Source organism: Dipodomys ordii, unplaced genomic scaffold, assembly GCF_000151885.1.
Source record: "Dipodomys ordii isolate 6190 unplaced genomic scaffold, Dord_2.0 Scaffold89, whole genome shotgun sequence".
In the NCBI taxonomy this organism is placed as follows: domain Eukaryota; kingdom Metazoa; phylum Chordata; class Mammalia; order Rodentia; family Heteromyidae; genus Dipodomys; species Dipodomys ordii.
The window spans coordinates 1,309,949-1,325,872 of record NW_012267305.1 but is presented as its reverse complement, the minus strand read 5'-3'; the positions used below and the strand labels follow the sequence as shown (position 1 = coordinate 1,325,872).

The 15,924-nt window shown below is 40.1% G+C and overlaps 1 protein-coding gene across 1 annotated transcript in view; it reads right to left on the bottom strand.

Moving 5' to 3' along the window:
• Positions 1–15,924, bottom strand: part of Cd99l2 (CD99 molecule-like 2) — a 70,155-nt gene that overhangs the window by 21,543 nt on the left and 32,688 nt on the right. The gene's annotated exons all lie outside the window — the stretch shown is intronic.

Sequence of the window (15,924 nt, the reverse complement as noted above, 5' to 3'; positions counted from 1 at the left end):
TAGGTAAAGAATACAGAATCATCAGAAAAAGAAAAAAGTAATTTGTTTCCATATCTTTGGAATTCATTTCAGGATGCCTGTTATTTTATATACATATGAAGAGGTGCTTAGGGATTACCCCTTTGTGATTCTTTCCTAAGACCATCCTCTACTGGTCTCACTGTATGTGAGTATCTAGGATCCTGTGTAATTTGTCATCTCCCAGTGAGTTTTAGATCTAACTTCCTCATATCAGGGAGAAGCTGTGCCGTTTTGTGTCTCTCATCTTGGTTTATGTTCTTCACATGATTTGTTCTAGTTCCATCCATTTCCCTGCAAATAACATTATTTTATTCTTTCTAATGGCTGTGTAAAATTCCATTGTATGTACGTAACACAGTTTTGGGATCCACTCATCTATTGTGGGGCATCTGGGTTGTTTCCTATCTTGGCTATTGTGAATAGTGTGGCAAGGAACATGGATGTGCAGGTACCCCTATCATATCCTGGCTCATGATGCTCGGGGTAGATGCCCAAGAGTGGTATGGCTGGGTCTTAGGGAAGGTCTATGTTTTGGGTTTTTTTTGAGGAACTCTGGTGTGGTTGTACCAGTTTACATTCCACCAACAGTGCAGTAGAGCTTCTTTTCCCTCCCAGCCAGCATGTGTTGTTGTTTGAATTAAAAATGTTGGCCAATCTAACTGGGGTAACATGGAATCCCAGGATTATTTTGATTTGCATTTCCTTTATAGCCAAGGATGATGAGCTTTTCCTCATGTGTTTCTGTGGCATTCTTACCTCTTTTTCTGAGAAGTCTCTCCTTAGCATCCTTGCCCATTTAGTAACTGGTGTATCAAGATTAGGAAGGGTTAGTGTCTTGAGCTCTCTCTCTCTCTCTCTCTCTCTCTATATATATATATATAATATATGTATGTATGTATATATATATATTTTTTTACATATATATGAATATCAGGACTTTTGCTGGTGAAGTTTTTCCCAATTTGCTGGCTGCCTTTCTAGTTTAGTAACTATGTCCTTAACTGTGTAGAAACTTTTTATTTTAATGTATTCTCACTTGTCGAGTTTCTCTCCTATCTGTTGTGCCACTGGGACTGTATTCAAGAAGTTCCTGCCTATATCTACAAGTTCTAATGTTTCTCCTACTCTCTCACACAATGGTTTTAGAGTTTCGGTCTGACATTGAGAGACTACTCAGAAAAAGAGGTAAGAATGCCACAGAAACACACCAAGACACAGTTGGAATGCCTCTTACAATTGCAATGAGGCTTCATCAAAATATTCTCAGAGATACAGATTTGCCACTCCAATTATAATGGGCACAAGTCTATTTACTTTCAGGTTCTTCTCTGTTCTTTCCCTCTTATTTTCTCCAACCTTTTGGCTTGTGCGCACAAGAGCTCAATGCAGGCTGGGTTCCGGGGACCCCCTTCTAGATTCCCTCTCAAAGGCTAGTCATTCTAGGTTTGATCTTTCAATCACCCATGAACTCCTAGAGCTGATCTACCACTTTGGCAAAGTAGTAGGATACAAAATTAACCCACAAAAATCAGTAGCCTTTCTATATGCCAACAATGTGTAATCAGAAAAGGAAATAATGAAAATAACCCCATTTGCAATAGCCTCAAAAAAGGCAAAATACCTAGGAATTAACCTAACCAAAGACTTAAAAGATCTTTATAGCGAAAACTATAAAAATCTGAAGAAAGAAATCTCCCCCTTCCCCCGCCCCCCGCCCGCTTCCCTCCCTTCTCTTTGGACTGGAGATCATTTAATTTGGTCTCAATGTAAGTTAAAACTTTCATTATGTCCACTGAGTTTTGTTGCAGATTTTCCTCCTTGCAGTATCTAGCCAGACTGACCGAAATTAACTGTGACGAGTATGGGTTGGTCAATGCTTATCAAGTTACAGTAAACTCTGCTCATTATTTCTGTTGGTCTCCTTGTTGCTTTAATTGGGAATAAAAAGGAGTTTTGTGGCAAAGACTCATTGGATCTGAGGACTGCAGTTCAAGGCCAGCCCAGGCAGAAAAATTCCTCTGAGACTCCATCTCCCAACTAACCAGCAAAGAGCCAGGCTTGAAGCATGGCTCAAGGGACTCTTATCTCTACTTAACCAGCCAGACGCTGGAAATGGCACTGTGACCCAAAGTGGTAGAGCTTAGGGACAGTGCCCAGACCTTGAGTTCAAAGCCTGTGAATGCCAACTGGGACAAGCTATCCCAGCAACAAGCACCAAGACCCCTGGGATTCATCCAGTCTGGGAAACAAGGGACTACAGAGAGGAGTAAGAGATGATGTCACATCAGCCACTTTGTGCCTGCCCATTCAAAATTAACTAGAGCTGGGAGGCCCATAGAAATAAGAAGCTTGCCCATCTAATGTCCATACCTGTCTACCACCTAACTGCACAAGAACTTACATGCTTGCCGTTGGTGTTGTTTGTGTGCTCTCTAATACCATTGTTGTTGTTGTTGTTTCCCAGCCCCTGCCTCCTGAGATTTCTTCAAGACTTCATTCAAGGAACAGCGGCTGCCTGCTGCCTTCTCCTGGAAGGGACCACATCTCCGCCTTTTACCTCTAATGTGGATGCTCCTTGCTGGCAGGAAGTAGCCAGAGAGAATCTATATCCTTTTCTTAATTATTAAACGGCTGGAGTGTAAGGTCTCCGCCCAGCACCTGTGTCACATAGGTAACTGGCACACCTACAGGCAGTTACCTCCCCCTTTTCTGAAGTCACATCCTGGGCTGCCCCCCCCCCGTCACGCCTACCATCCAACCAGAAGAGGGTCACAGGCCCTGAGTTCACATCAGCATCCAGTGTGGCCACACCTTCCCTCACCTGGCCACACCTTATCCTCTTCCCCTTCCGTACTTAAACCCAGGTCAGACCTCAGCCCACCCTTTTTCGGCCATGCCTCTCCACCATGCATGGTGGGGGCTGCAGTGTGGTAAAACAATAAACTTCTCTTCCTGCCTGAAAAAAAAAAACCTCATAAGATTCTGTGCTGAATCTATCCAGGCCTGGGCTTTTCCTTGTTGGAAGGCTTCCAATTATTTCCTCTATCTAGTTGTGTGTTATTGGTTGGTTTAGCTGGTTTATATCTTCTTGGGTCAGTTTAGGCAGTTTGTATGTTTCTAAAAATTTGTCTGTTTCTGCTAGGTTGTCCTTCTTTGGTGAATATACGCTTTGAAAGTAGTCTTAGCCAAGCACCAGTGGCTCATGCCTGTAATCTTAGCTACTCAGGAGGCTGAGATCTGAGGATCACAGTTCAAAGCCAACCCAGGCAGGAAAGTCCGTGAGACTCTCATCTCCAATTAACCACCAGAAAACCAGAAGTGGTGCTGTAGCTCAAGTGGTAGAGCACTCACCTTGAGCAGAAGAGCTGAGGGACAGCGCCCAGGCCCAGAGTTCAAGCCCCATGCCTGACAAATTAAAAAGAAATGTAGTCCTTTATGACCATTTGGATTTCTTGGATGTTTTTTGCAATGTTTCTTGTGGCATCTCTGACCTTATTGATTTTGAATTTTCTCTCCTCTTTTTTTCATTCATCTCACAAATGGTCTGTCAATTTTTTTAATCCAGATCTTTGTTTCAGTGATTTTATGTATAATTTTTTGTTTCTATTTTGTTGATTTTTGCTGTAATCTTTGCTATCTCTTTCTGTCTAATAGTTTTAGATTTGATTTGTTTTCTTGTTTTCTAGTAGCTTTAATTGCAACATGAGGTTATTTACTTGAACGGGTTCTGTTTTCTTTATGTGTGTGCTTAGAGCTATAAAGTTTCCCCTCATCACTGCTTTTTCTGTGTGTCCCACAGGTTCCACTGTGAAGTGTTTTCATTTTCATTAAATGGTAAGAACTTTCTAATTTCTTCCTTAATTTCTGCTCAGTTGTTATTCAGCCCCAATGTGTTTGAGTGATTTCAGCAGTATGTTTTGTTGTTGAGAACTTGTTTGATTACACTGTTGTCAGATAGGATTCAAGGAATGTATATTGACTTCTTGTATTTGCTAAGGTTCTCTATGTGTACTATGAAATGATCTGTGTTGGAGAATGTTCCATGGGCTGCTGGGAAGAATGTGAATTGGGTCATTATTGGGTGGAATACTCCCTAGATGTCTGTTAAGTCCATTTCGGTCATTTAGTTCAGAGACTTCTTTGCTTATCTTTTGTTTGGTTGACCTGCCCTTGGGAGAGAACAGGGTATTAAAATTTCCCACTATTATTATGTTTAGGTCCATTCTGTTCTGTAAATCTAAAAGTATTTGTTTAACGTATTTAGATGTTCCATTATCTGGTGCAGAGATATTGACCACCATGATTCCTTCTCTATGGACTATTCCCTTTATTACTATGTAATGACCTTCCTTGTCTTTTCGACTGATTTTAATGAAAAGTCTATTTTATCAGATATCAATATGGCTACTCCTGCCTTCTTACAAGGTGCATTTACAGGGAAGATCTTTTTCTTTTTTTTCTTTTTTTTTTTTCAGCTTATGTGGTGCTGAGGAATCGAACCCAGGGCCTCATGCATGCAAGGCAAGCATTCTACCACTGAGCCACCTTCCCAGCCCCAGGGAAGATCTTTTTCTATCTCTTCACTTGGAGTTTGTCTTTGACTGTAAGATGGGTCTCTTGGAGACAACAAATGGATGGATCTCGTTTTGTGATCCAATCTGCTATTCTTTTTCTTTTGGTTAAGAAATTGAATCTCTTAATGTTTAGAGTTATAGAGAGATGTGTCATGTTTCCTGCCATTTTCTAGGTTTCCTTTATTTTTCTTCTTTCCTCTTCCTGTGCTTACTAAATTGGTCTTCTAGTGATTTTGTCTAATGTGTTTCCTTGATTTTGATTGTTTTCTTCATATTGTGTACTTTCTTTTAGTATTCTTTATAATGCTGGTTTAGTTTTCCTGAGTTCCTTTTTTTGTCATAGAAGGTTTTAGTTTCACCATCAAATGTAAATGATAGCTTCACTGGGTAAACCCGTTTGGATGGGCAGTTGTTGATCTTCAGGGCTTGGATAATACCATTCCTGGCATTCCTTGTGTTGAGTGTTTGTGTGGACAGATCTATAGTAATTCTAATTTTCTTTCCATTGTAATACAGCTCCTTCTTTGATTTTTCAGCATTTAAAATCAATTCCTTGCTGTTGAATTCTAATGATTTGCTATGTGTCTAGAAGTGTTTCATCTTGGATCCTGTCTAATGGGGGTTCTGTATGCTTCTGTCAGCTGGGTGAGATTTTCTCTTTAAGACTGGATAACTGGCTAGGAAGGTGGCTCAGTGGTACAGCCTTGCCTTGCATGCATGAGGCCCTGGGTTCGATTCCTTAGTACCATATGAGCAAAAAAAGCCAGAACTGGTGCGCTGTGGCTCAAGTGGTAGAGCGCTAACCTTGAGCTGAAGAGCTGAGGAACAGCGCCCAGGCCCAGAGTTCAGGCCCCACGACCAGACCCCCCCCAAAAAAAAATCCAGAGTTCAAACCCCAGTACTGTCAAAAAAGGAAATTAGAGAAGAAAATTTTTTTAATTTTTAAAATAAAAATCAACATGTAAACACAGCTTATCAGAACCTTTAGAATACACTGAAGGCAACTCTAAGAGGAAAATTTACAGTTAAGAGAACCTACATTATAAATCAAATAAATGAAATAACCTGATGATGTACCTCAAGGTTTACAAACAAGAAACATAAAATGAGAATTTAAAAAGCCAGAACCAATTGTCTCCATATATGGAAACATCAAGACAGAAATTAATAAAATGGAGACTTTAAAAAAAGACTACAAAGAACCATCAAAACAGATAATTCACTCTTTGCAAAGGAAATCAAGATTGAAAATTTCTTAGATTAACTAACCAAAATAAAAACAGAAAAGACCTAAATTAATGAAATTTAAGTTGAAAAGGGGCATATTATAACAGCTGCCACTGAAATCCAGAGGATAATTAGGCAATATCTTGGATTCATATTTCAAGAAATTATAAAATCTACAAGAAATGATGACATTTTTAGATGAATATGGTGCACCAAAATTGAACCCACACAATAGGACTGAAATAGATCTTTCACAAGCAATGAGATTGAAGCAGTAGTAGTTTCTGACAAAATTCACTCTCACTTAACGATTATACTCTGAGGACTTTAGGAATAGAATGATTATATCTCAGCATAATAGATATGATAAACCCACAATCAACATTATACTGAATGGGGAAAATCTTAAAGCATTTCCTCTAAACTCAGGAATTTTACATTCTCTCTACTCTTATTTAATGTAGTGCATAAACTGTTAGTAAGAGCAATAAGTCAAGAGAAAGAAAAAAAGGGGATACAAGTAGAAAAGGAAAGTGTCAAATTATCCCTATTTACAGATGATATAATGATGAATATCCACATGTAGAAGACTGAACTCCCTGTACAAAAATCAATTCAAAATGGATAAAAGATTTTAAGGTGAGAACTTTTTTTTTTCTTGCCAGTCGTGGTTCCTGAACTCTGGGCCTGCGCACTGTCCCTCAGCTCTTCAGCTCAAAGCTAGTGCTCTACCACTTGAACCACAGTGCCATTTCTGACTTTTTCTGCTTATGTGGTGCTGAGGAATCAAACTCAGGGCCTCATGCATGCAAAACAAGCACTCTACCACTGAGCACCTTCCCAGCCCAAGGTGAGAACTTTTAAGTATAAAATACCCTAAAGGATCTATCCACAAACTCTTAAATCAGATAAACACTTTTAGAATAGAATAGAATGCACAAATCATTAGTCTTTCTATATGCTAACAGTGAACAGGCTGAGGAAAAAAATCAGGAAAATAATTATATTGACAATAACTTCAAAAAAAACTAGGAATAAGCCTAACCAAGGACATGAACATAAGTTTATGGGCCAGCAGAATTATTACTGTGTAAATGGCCATGTTACCAAAAGTGATCTACATATTCAATGCTAATGATATTCTTCGCAGAAATATAAAAATCAATCCTAAAATTCACATAAAAGTACCAAAGACTCTGAAGAACCAAAGCAATGTTGACAAAAAATGTAATGCTAGAGTTATCACAATACCTGATTTAAAATTACACTACAGACCAATAGCAATAAAAAGTATGCTATTGGCACAAAAACAAACAATGTAGACCAACAGAATAGAATAGAGGACCAAGAAATAAATCCACACATTGAGGCCACTGATCTTTCTGTTCCAATAATGGCTTCTAAGATCACCTGTGAAATGTAGTTGTCATAATTTTCCTAATCCCAAGAGCTAATTTTGCTCACCCACTGGTTGTTTAATCCTGACCACAGCCACTCCATGTGTGTGGCCCACTTTATGAGTGACTATTTTTTTTCTGGCATGATTGTACATCATTAGGACAATTGATGAAATCTGAATGGCAACGTGACGATTAGCAAGTATGATCTATGTTTGTTGGAAATCCACTGCAATGTACTGAAGAGTCATCTAGGGTATCATATAACCAATATACTCTAAAATGGTTGAGGAAAACCCAAAATTATTTGGTAGTTATTTCACTACTTAAAAAATTAATATAAGGGCTGGGAAAGTGGCTCAGTGGTAGATTGCTTGCCTTGCATGCATGAGGCCCTGGGTTCGATTCTTCAGCACCACATAAGCAAAAAGAAAAAAGCCGGAAGTGGTGCTGTGGCTCAAGTGGTAGAGCGCTAGCCTTGAGCTGAAGAGCTGAGGGACAGCATCCAGGCCCAGAGTTCAGGCCCCATGACCGGACCCCCCCAAAAAAATTAATATAAACATTTTTCTGCTCACTAATTCTACTTGTAGTGCCTGCCAGCAGAAATAAAATATTGGAAAATAGGTAAAAACAAGGATGTACAAGGGTGCCCATCGAATCACTACTTATGTCATCAAAAACAAATGAAAACGTATGAAAATGCTAAAAAGCAAATGGAAACAGGACAATGGTCAGCAAACAGCAATGGTTACATAAAATATGGTTCTTCCATATCACTTCTATGAAGCTATGTTAGAGAATAATGGGGTTTGCCTGTATAATGACATAGAAGTGATCTCTGAGACACAGTAACACATAAAGTAAGGTACTGAGAAGTTGTCTTGCATTTGAGTCTCTCTCTCTCTGTCTCTCTCTCTATATATATATACATATACACACATATATATTTTTCATAAAAATTCTAGAGGTTTACATGGGAAAACTGGCAATAGTGGTTATCTAAGGCATATGAATACGGATGGAGAGGAAGGAACATATTCTATGAATTTCAACCATGTCTGCCTTTTTGTTTTCTATCATGTACATATATTTTTCTTATAATAATGAAAAGTTCTTAGTATATGTCTAGGACAAGCAGAAAAGGTCAAGAGCTATGTACATATGACCATATAAGATGATGTTAAGTGAAATAAACCCCAATATAGGGATACAAGTGGTTTTGTCCTTGCTTGCTATTGTTTTTAATGTATTTATAATGTACTATGTGATTATTTTCTTGATTTTGTATGTTCTTCCCCCACGGTATAACCTGTTTTCACTGTATTTGATTCCGGTGCCCTGTATCTTGTATGTACATTTTTCTAATCTGGGAAGAGGAAGGGAAATAACAAAATGCTAAAATGAGGATGTAGGTTGGCCCATTGTAACAATGAGATGTATAAGATAATAAATTGAAAATGAACTTTATAACTTGGAGGGGTGGAGGAGGGGGAGAGGGAGGATTAGGGATGGTGGGGAGGGAAGGCATGGTAGGGGAAAAACAGAGGAGGTAACAATGCTCTATAGGAAATGTATTCATTACCTTACTCATGTAACTGTAACCCCTCTGTACAGTATTTTTACAAGAAAAAAACATGAAAAAATAAAGAAAAGTTCTGTATAAATCCAAAATCAGAAGCTGATCAGCCCATTAAGTCTTCCTTCAATATTTTATGCCTACTTTTTCACCTAAGAGTTACAAGAGTATGTCCTCCCAAATAACATATTGCAAAGTAATTAAAGTAATAAGATGTTTATAGCTTCAGACATCCCCCAACTGTTGATATGTCCTGCTATGGGTAATTAGATAAAGAGTTAAAAGCAACGTGACGCACGTTTGTAGAATTTATTAGAGCTTTGTATTTGTGTTTTGACTTTGTGTTCAACAGACCCAACCATCTATGGATAAAATTACTCAATTTCAAGCTCGAACATTAGCTATTAAGATGCCTTTAAGAATGGTGGATACCTATATTCCAAGCACTCAGGAGGGAAACTGAGGCAGGAAGAACATGCGTTCAAGGCCAGTTGACATACATGTGAGTTCAAGCCCATCGTAGGCTACATGGTGAGACCCTTTCTTAAAAATAAAAAAATGTAAAGACCTCTTCCAATTGTATAACCTGGGCTGGGATTGTAGTACACTGGTAGAACACTTTCCTGGCAGTTCTAAAACCCTGAGTTTGATCTTCAGGACCATAAAAATGCCATAACAAAAGCCTGTCCTAAGCACACCTACTAAACTCAAAACAGGAACAAAATTCCTCATAAATACCATATTTCAAATGGTATAGACTAGATTTGTGTTCTACATCTCTTCCCTCTCAGCAAGCTCAAACTGAACAGCTCAGCTTCAGACACAAGTTATCCCATAGGCTCCCTTCAGGTAAACTGGCCTACTTCACTACCCTCAATTTATGTTGGGAGGGGCGGAGAGGAACAGTATTCAAATATTGGACATCAAAGTTATCTTATTCCATGTAACTGTAACCCCTCTGTACAGTATCTTTACAATTAAAAATATATATTAAAAAAAAAGTTATCTTAGTCCACCACAGAGGGTGCCAAACAATTTTTTTTCATGGGACAAAACACATAATGACCTGTCTAGAATATCTTCTTAGATATAGAAGAACTTTAGAAATGTTAACCAGAGGACTTGTGTGTGTTGTTGAGATTTACTGAGTAAGAAGAGTGCTAGTTCTACCCACAAACACCCAGTGGTCAGGGACCGCCCTCTAGCAGATTTTGTCCTCTTTGCAGGCAACACAAGTTGACCTCCTATTGCAACCTGACCCACCATGGCTGGTGTGGGAAGCCAAGATCACATTTTGATGAAGGCTGTAGAACAAGACACAGTGAGCCCTTGTTAGAAAATTCCATCATGAGTTGGCTCAGAGACATCAAGCTGCAAAAGGTTTGATGGAAATGCCTTATCCTGAGAAGCTGTCCTGTGGACCCTTTTATCAAATCATTTGGATTTGGTAAATTAAGTACTCCCTCCAGTGCAGTCCCTGGCCATTCCATTTATTTCAACCTGAAAGTGTCCTATTCCAGGTAAGAGTTCTGAACATAATTTCCCTTTCTGACAAAGTAGCCACATGGAGCTGTTTACAATAAAATTAATTAGCCAGGTGCTGGTGGCTCATGCCTGTAATCCTAGCTACTCAGGAGGCTGAAACCTGAGGATCATGGTTCAAAGCCAACCCAGGCAGTAAAATCCCTGAGACTCTTATCTTCAGTTAATCACAAGCAAACCAGAAGTGGGGGTGTGGTTCTAAGTGGCAGAGCACTAGCCCTGAGCAAAACAAGCTCAGGGACAAATAGCAGCTGGGCCCTGAGTTCAAGCCCCAGGACTGGCAAAATAAGATAAAATAACCTTCAATAACTATTTAGATATCTGCTCTCCCCCTAGAATTAACAGTATGTAGTACATGATATTACTTACTGACGAAGTGAATTTGGGTTTTGTGCCAAGAGCAAACTCATCTCTGCAGAGGGACGTGTCTACTGCCTGCTGGTGGATTATAAACTGCAGAAGCAGCTGAAGCTCTGGCTGCCAAAGATTGCAGCAGTTAAGTGGGACACAAGCAGGGCGATGGTGCCTCTCCAGTGGCCTGTGCCAGACACTGTCCTGTTCTCTAAGTATGGTTTTTATTCTACCTTTTTGGCCTTGTATATGGAAGCCATTTTAAGGGGTTTTGTGGTTTAATTTTTAGGAACCCAGTATAAATTTTAACAGACTTTATACTCCACTAAAATGCTTCCTTTTTCAAAAATTTAAAAATCTGTACCCTTTCCCAAGCATGTGAATGAGAATGAACACGGGAGACATCTCAGTCAGATAAAGCATACACGTGTCATTTCAGATGTTCTATTAAGCTGCTTTCCTGGAGGCTCCATACATCTCCATGCCACACTTGACTTTGTCCACAAGAACCACATCACACTTCCTCCGACTGTCACCAGCAAAAGTCCGCATCTACGCAACTCCAAGGATAAAAACCTGCTTATCTAAGAGGAACCAAACATGGTCAACAATGTGACAACCAACCAATAAAAGGAGAACACACTGTAAGAGCAACTAGAATCAGAATGTGACCTCAGAGACCCAAAGGCCAGGCTGCTGATCTGACTTTGGCCCAAGCCTCCTGCCTGCTGGAGTTCAAAGACTAACACTAAAATTGGCCCCAACAGATGTAGCCTAGTAATGGAGGGGTTGAAGGCAGGCCACAGCTGGATTAACCCCAAAGTGAGCCAGGCAATAGGGTATTCCACCATCATGTGATCCAGACCTCACCTAGTGTCGCTGTGCTCTGTCACTCAGCATCTCCGGTCACATGTACCGAAATGCTAGGCTGAAAGTCCAAAAAACCAAGCTCACACCATGGAAGCATTCCTGAAAATTGCCAGTAGAGTCTGTGACCAGAGTGGCATGTGCAGTTAATTTTCCAAATGTCCTGATGGTGAAAAGAATATTTCCCTTAATGCCAGCAAGTAGTAGCCCTCTCCTACCTATACTACAGAAGGCAGGAATGGGCCAAGAACACTACTTCTGATAGTTCCCAATTTTCCTGGATTTTTGCATCCATTCAGCTCCAACACACTTATCTTGATAAATGTATATTTCTGCCCTGCAAAGCATGCTGAGTAATTAATATCCTCTGGGTTAGTTAGGCACCACAGCATTGAGAGGAAACGTGAAGATGGCCTGCCTCTTCCCCTGATGACTAAATGGATTTGGCTATTGCCACCTGAGCTCCAACTATTTTCATGAATAAATTTAAAGCGCTCCCAGAGAAGGCAATGATGATCGGGAGGGCAGCGCTTCACTAGAAGAGAAGAATCGACACTGCAGTTCCAAATGGTCACTGAGGAGCAGGAAGCAGCAGGTAAAATGAAGCATGTTCAGGGTGGGCCTTGTTCTGGGAAACTTAGGAAATTACAAAAAGACTCTCAGCCCTGGTGCCTGTGTCTTTTTGTAATTTCCTGGAAGCAGTTCCCATACCTCAAATGAAGCTTTCAAAGATAGCAGAAGGGGTTGGGGGTCTCATGTTCTCGGACTGCAGTGCAAGCTACCGAGTATCTTCTTAAGGGCAATGCTGACCTGGTGACACGGAAAACTACTCCAATCCTGGATGGCACAGATGGCAGTCCTAGTTTGGAGTCAAACAGGTTAGATATAGATTTCAGCTCTGCCACTCATCAGCAGGGCTGCCATAGGCAAAAGATCTGATGGCTCAAGGCCTCAGTTTCTTCATCTGTAAAATGCAGTTGGTAATTAAGCTTCCTTCTGTGGCTTGGTATGAGCACAGATTAGTCATTCTATATAAAGTGTTTGTCACAATGTCTGACACATAGGACTCTCTTAGACATTAGCCATCCTTCATCTTCACTATTTGTTATTAAATAGCATCCACTAAATCAACTGGTAAGTAGAAGGTCCTCAGATATAAATTAGTCAACATCTTATAGTAGAGTCTTATTTAAATGTTGATTAGCAGGTAGAAAGAGAACAAAGCCACATTCTGATCTAAACTCACTCAGTGCTTGGTAAACCTTTAGATTCTATTGTTAAGGCATAAATATGGGAAATAAAGGCCTGAGTACCTCCGTGTTATCAACAGGGCCATCAACAAATGCTTTAAGTCCATTCTCTCAAGTACCAAAATATGTGGGTGGTATTTCCTTCTCCCACAGGTGCCTTAAGCGTCAGTGGGTGCAATTTCTTAGGGGAAGTGAGAAGTTATGTCAGCTCAATGCAGGTGGGACCAGAACCTCAGAAATCACCATCAAATCCACTCATTTCAGAGATGAAGATAATCCATGAAGAGGTTAATGTTTTTCAGGTTCTGTTGCAAACTGGGTGACAAAAAGATAATCATTTTAAGACTGCAAGCCCAAAAGATCCTGAATTAACTCAAGCAAATTCAAATGCAAAGCAAACACCTCACCACAGTAGCTAGAGCTTTCTCCTAGCTAGAGAATTCTAGCTTAGAGAATTTCAATGTATGTTTCAACCTCATCAAGATTTCAGCCTTGCCACCTGTCCAGGTACAACAAAGAAAGGAAGGATCCAATAATGGCTTCTGTATGTCCCCAAACCACACCTTTCTCTAGAGACCCCATTCAGCAGAGCCTGCTGCTCAGAAGATTATCACAGATTGTCCCAGGAAACACGTCCTGAATTGGCATTTGCCTGCCCTATACATAGTCCAAACCTTTCTCCCAGCTCTTTTCTGATCATTGTTTATGCTGTACAAAGTTGGGAAGTGGAAGTCCAGTTGTTGATTTCTCAAGTCTGTTTAGCTATTTTCAATCCCTTAAATTTCCATATGAAGTTTAGGATCAGCTTGTGCATTTCCACCAAAACTAAGAAAAAAAGGGCAGCTGAGATTTTAATAGAGATGGCATTGAATCTATAGAGCAATCTGAAAAACAACTTTGTATCTATTGTTAAACATGCTCAAATTGCTAGCAATTTTAAATTAGAAAACCTTCTTTTGACTATATATCCCCATATCAACACTGCTGCTTTCTCTCCCTTTTCTTCACAAACAAATGTAAAATGTCTACATTGGCTCCCCTTGGAATCCCCCCACCCCTGTCTCAAAGCCATCTGCCTGCATTTCCCTCTCTCACCTGACTTGCCATGTGTTTCACTGAATGACACCGCCACCCACCCAGCTATCCAAACCTGGAAGTCCTCGTGGACCTCTCCCGCCACTCCACAGCCATCCTATCCCTAAGAACTGTCCATTTCACTTCCACCATAAGCCTGAAGCTCATCTGCTTCTCTGCATCCAGGGCAGGCAGCAAGTACCTTTCCTGGAGCTACCATGAAACTCATTCCTGAGCCTTCTGGAGCAGTGAGTCCTAACCCACTCTCCATGCAGGAAGAAGTGGGACACCATTTTCTGGTTTAAACAACATCCTAGTACACTGCCTTCCCTTCCAAGTCTCAAGTACATTCTACTATAATGAATATAAATTCCATAGGCCTAACTATCACCTGTAAGGCTACATGTTTAGTGCTACAGTTCTGAATGTTTTCAAGGAATGCCTGTCCATTGTGTAAATCTTAGAATATGCAGATAAGAATAAGAAACAAAATAGAATGGTGGCTGAGGGTGTAGCTCAGTAATAGAGTGCCTCTTTACCATGTATACAACTGTGTGTCCAAGTCCAAGAATGAAATAAATGAAAATAATACCAAGTGATTCCAACACAGACGAACCTTGAGGATAGAGTGTCAAGTAAAATAAGCCAGTCACAAAAAGACAGATACTCCATGATTGCATTTATATGAGGTCTCTGGACTTCAAATTTGGAGAGATTGGGGGCTGGGAGTGACAGAGTGGGAGGTTGCTATTTAATGGGGACAAGGCTTCAGTTTTACAACATACAAAAAGAGTTCTAGGGACTGGTTCAACAATAATGTGGATAATACTCCATATTAGTAAGTATACACTTATAAAGGGCTAGAAGATGATAAATTAGGTTATAATCCTATGAACCTATAATCCTTGCACTCAGGATCCTAAGGAAGGAGTACTTCAAGTTTGAGGCAAGCCTGGGCCAAACAGAGCAGCCCTCTAAAAAACAGATGATATATTTTATGTGCTTTTATTATGATTAAAAATTCAAAGTACGAGAATTGATGGTTTTATAATAAATGTCACAAAGACAACAAAGCCAAGCGCCACAGGACAAAGTTTGGATGCAACCTGAAATGACACCTAATCGACCATCCCAAAAATTCATGTCCATTGCACAATGTAGAGATTCTCAGCAGGGGATGGGTAAATTTAGGAAGCTCTTTCTTCCCTTTCACAATTATCTTGGGTGGGGGCCCAGGCATGTGCTTTTCAAGAAGTACATTAATTGGAAAAAAAATAGGTTTTTTAGAAACTTCTGTGTTAAACCTCAAATTGGCCTGGCACAATAAAGAGTATGCATGTTCTCTATGACCATCTTGTGACATGTGAATGGTGTAATCAAAAATCACTGTTGCCCCACAACACCCTTTCTCTCCTTTTACATGTGCTACATTTCTCCATGAACCTGTCTACATGCATCATACTGTTAGTAGGTGGCCTGCTCAGATCCCTTCCCATATATATTCAATGGTAGACCATAACTTCAGACCATGGCATTCAGATCCAGCACCTGCATACTACTAGAGGATGAAGCGTGGAGATCTCTGACACAGACACTGACTATGCAAGCTGGTGAGCAGGGTTAAAGACAGTAAAAGAGCCCCCTGAAATAAACACATCCTGTGCTAACCTACTACTGGGAGCTGGCTTATCATGAAGGCTTTGTTAGATATACCTTCAGATGTTGGGGTGCCACATAGAAATAAGGTCACCAACTTGAAAAGAACTCAGTACAGAGCAAAGTTTACTTCTTCAGAAGGGTGTACCATCAGCCAAATTCTAGCAAGCAAGCCCACAGAGGAGGCAGGCTGCTCACTTTTTACCCCTAATCCAACAGGGGCCCCACCCCTCTGCTTGGATTGGCTGAGCTCAGGTCACAATCTGCAAAAGGATGTGGCTTAATTAACAGGATGTAACTAGGATGTCTTAATTAAAGTGCAGCAGGAAAGGATATAACTAAGATGTAATTAACAAGCTACCTGACCAAAGCAGGAGCTCTTCAGAAAA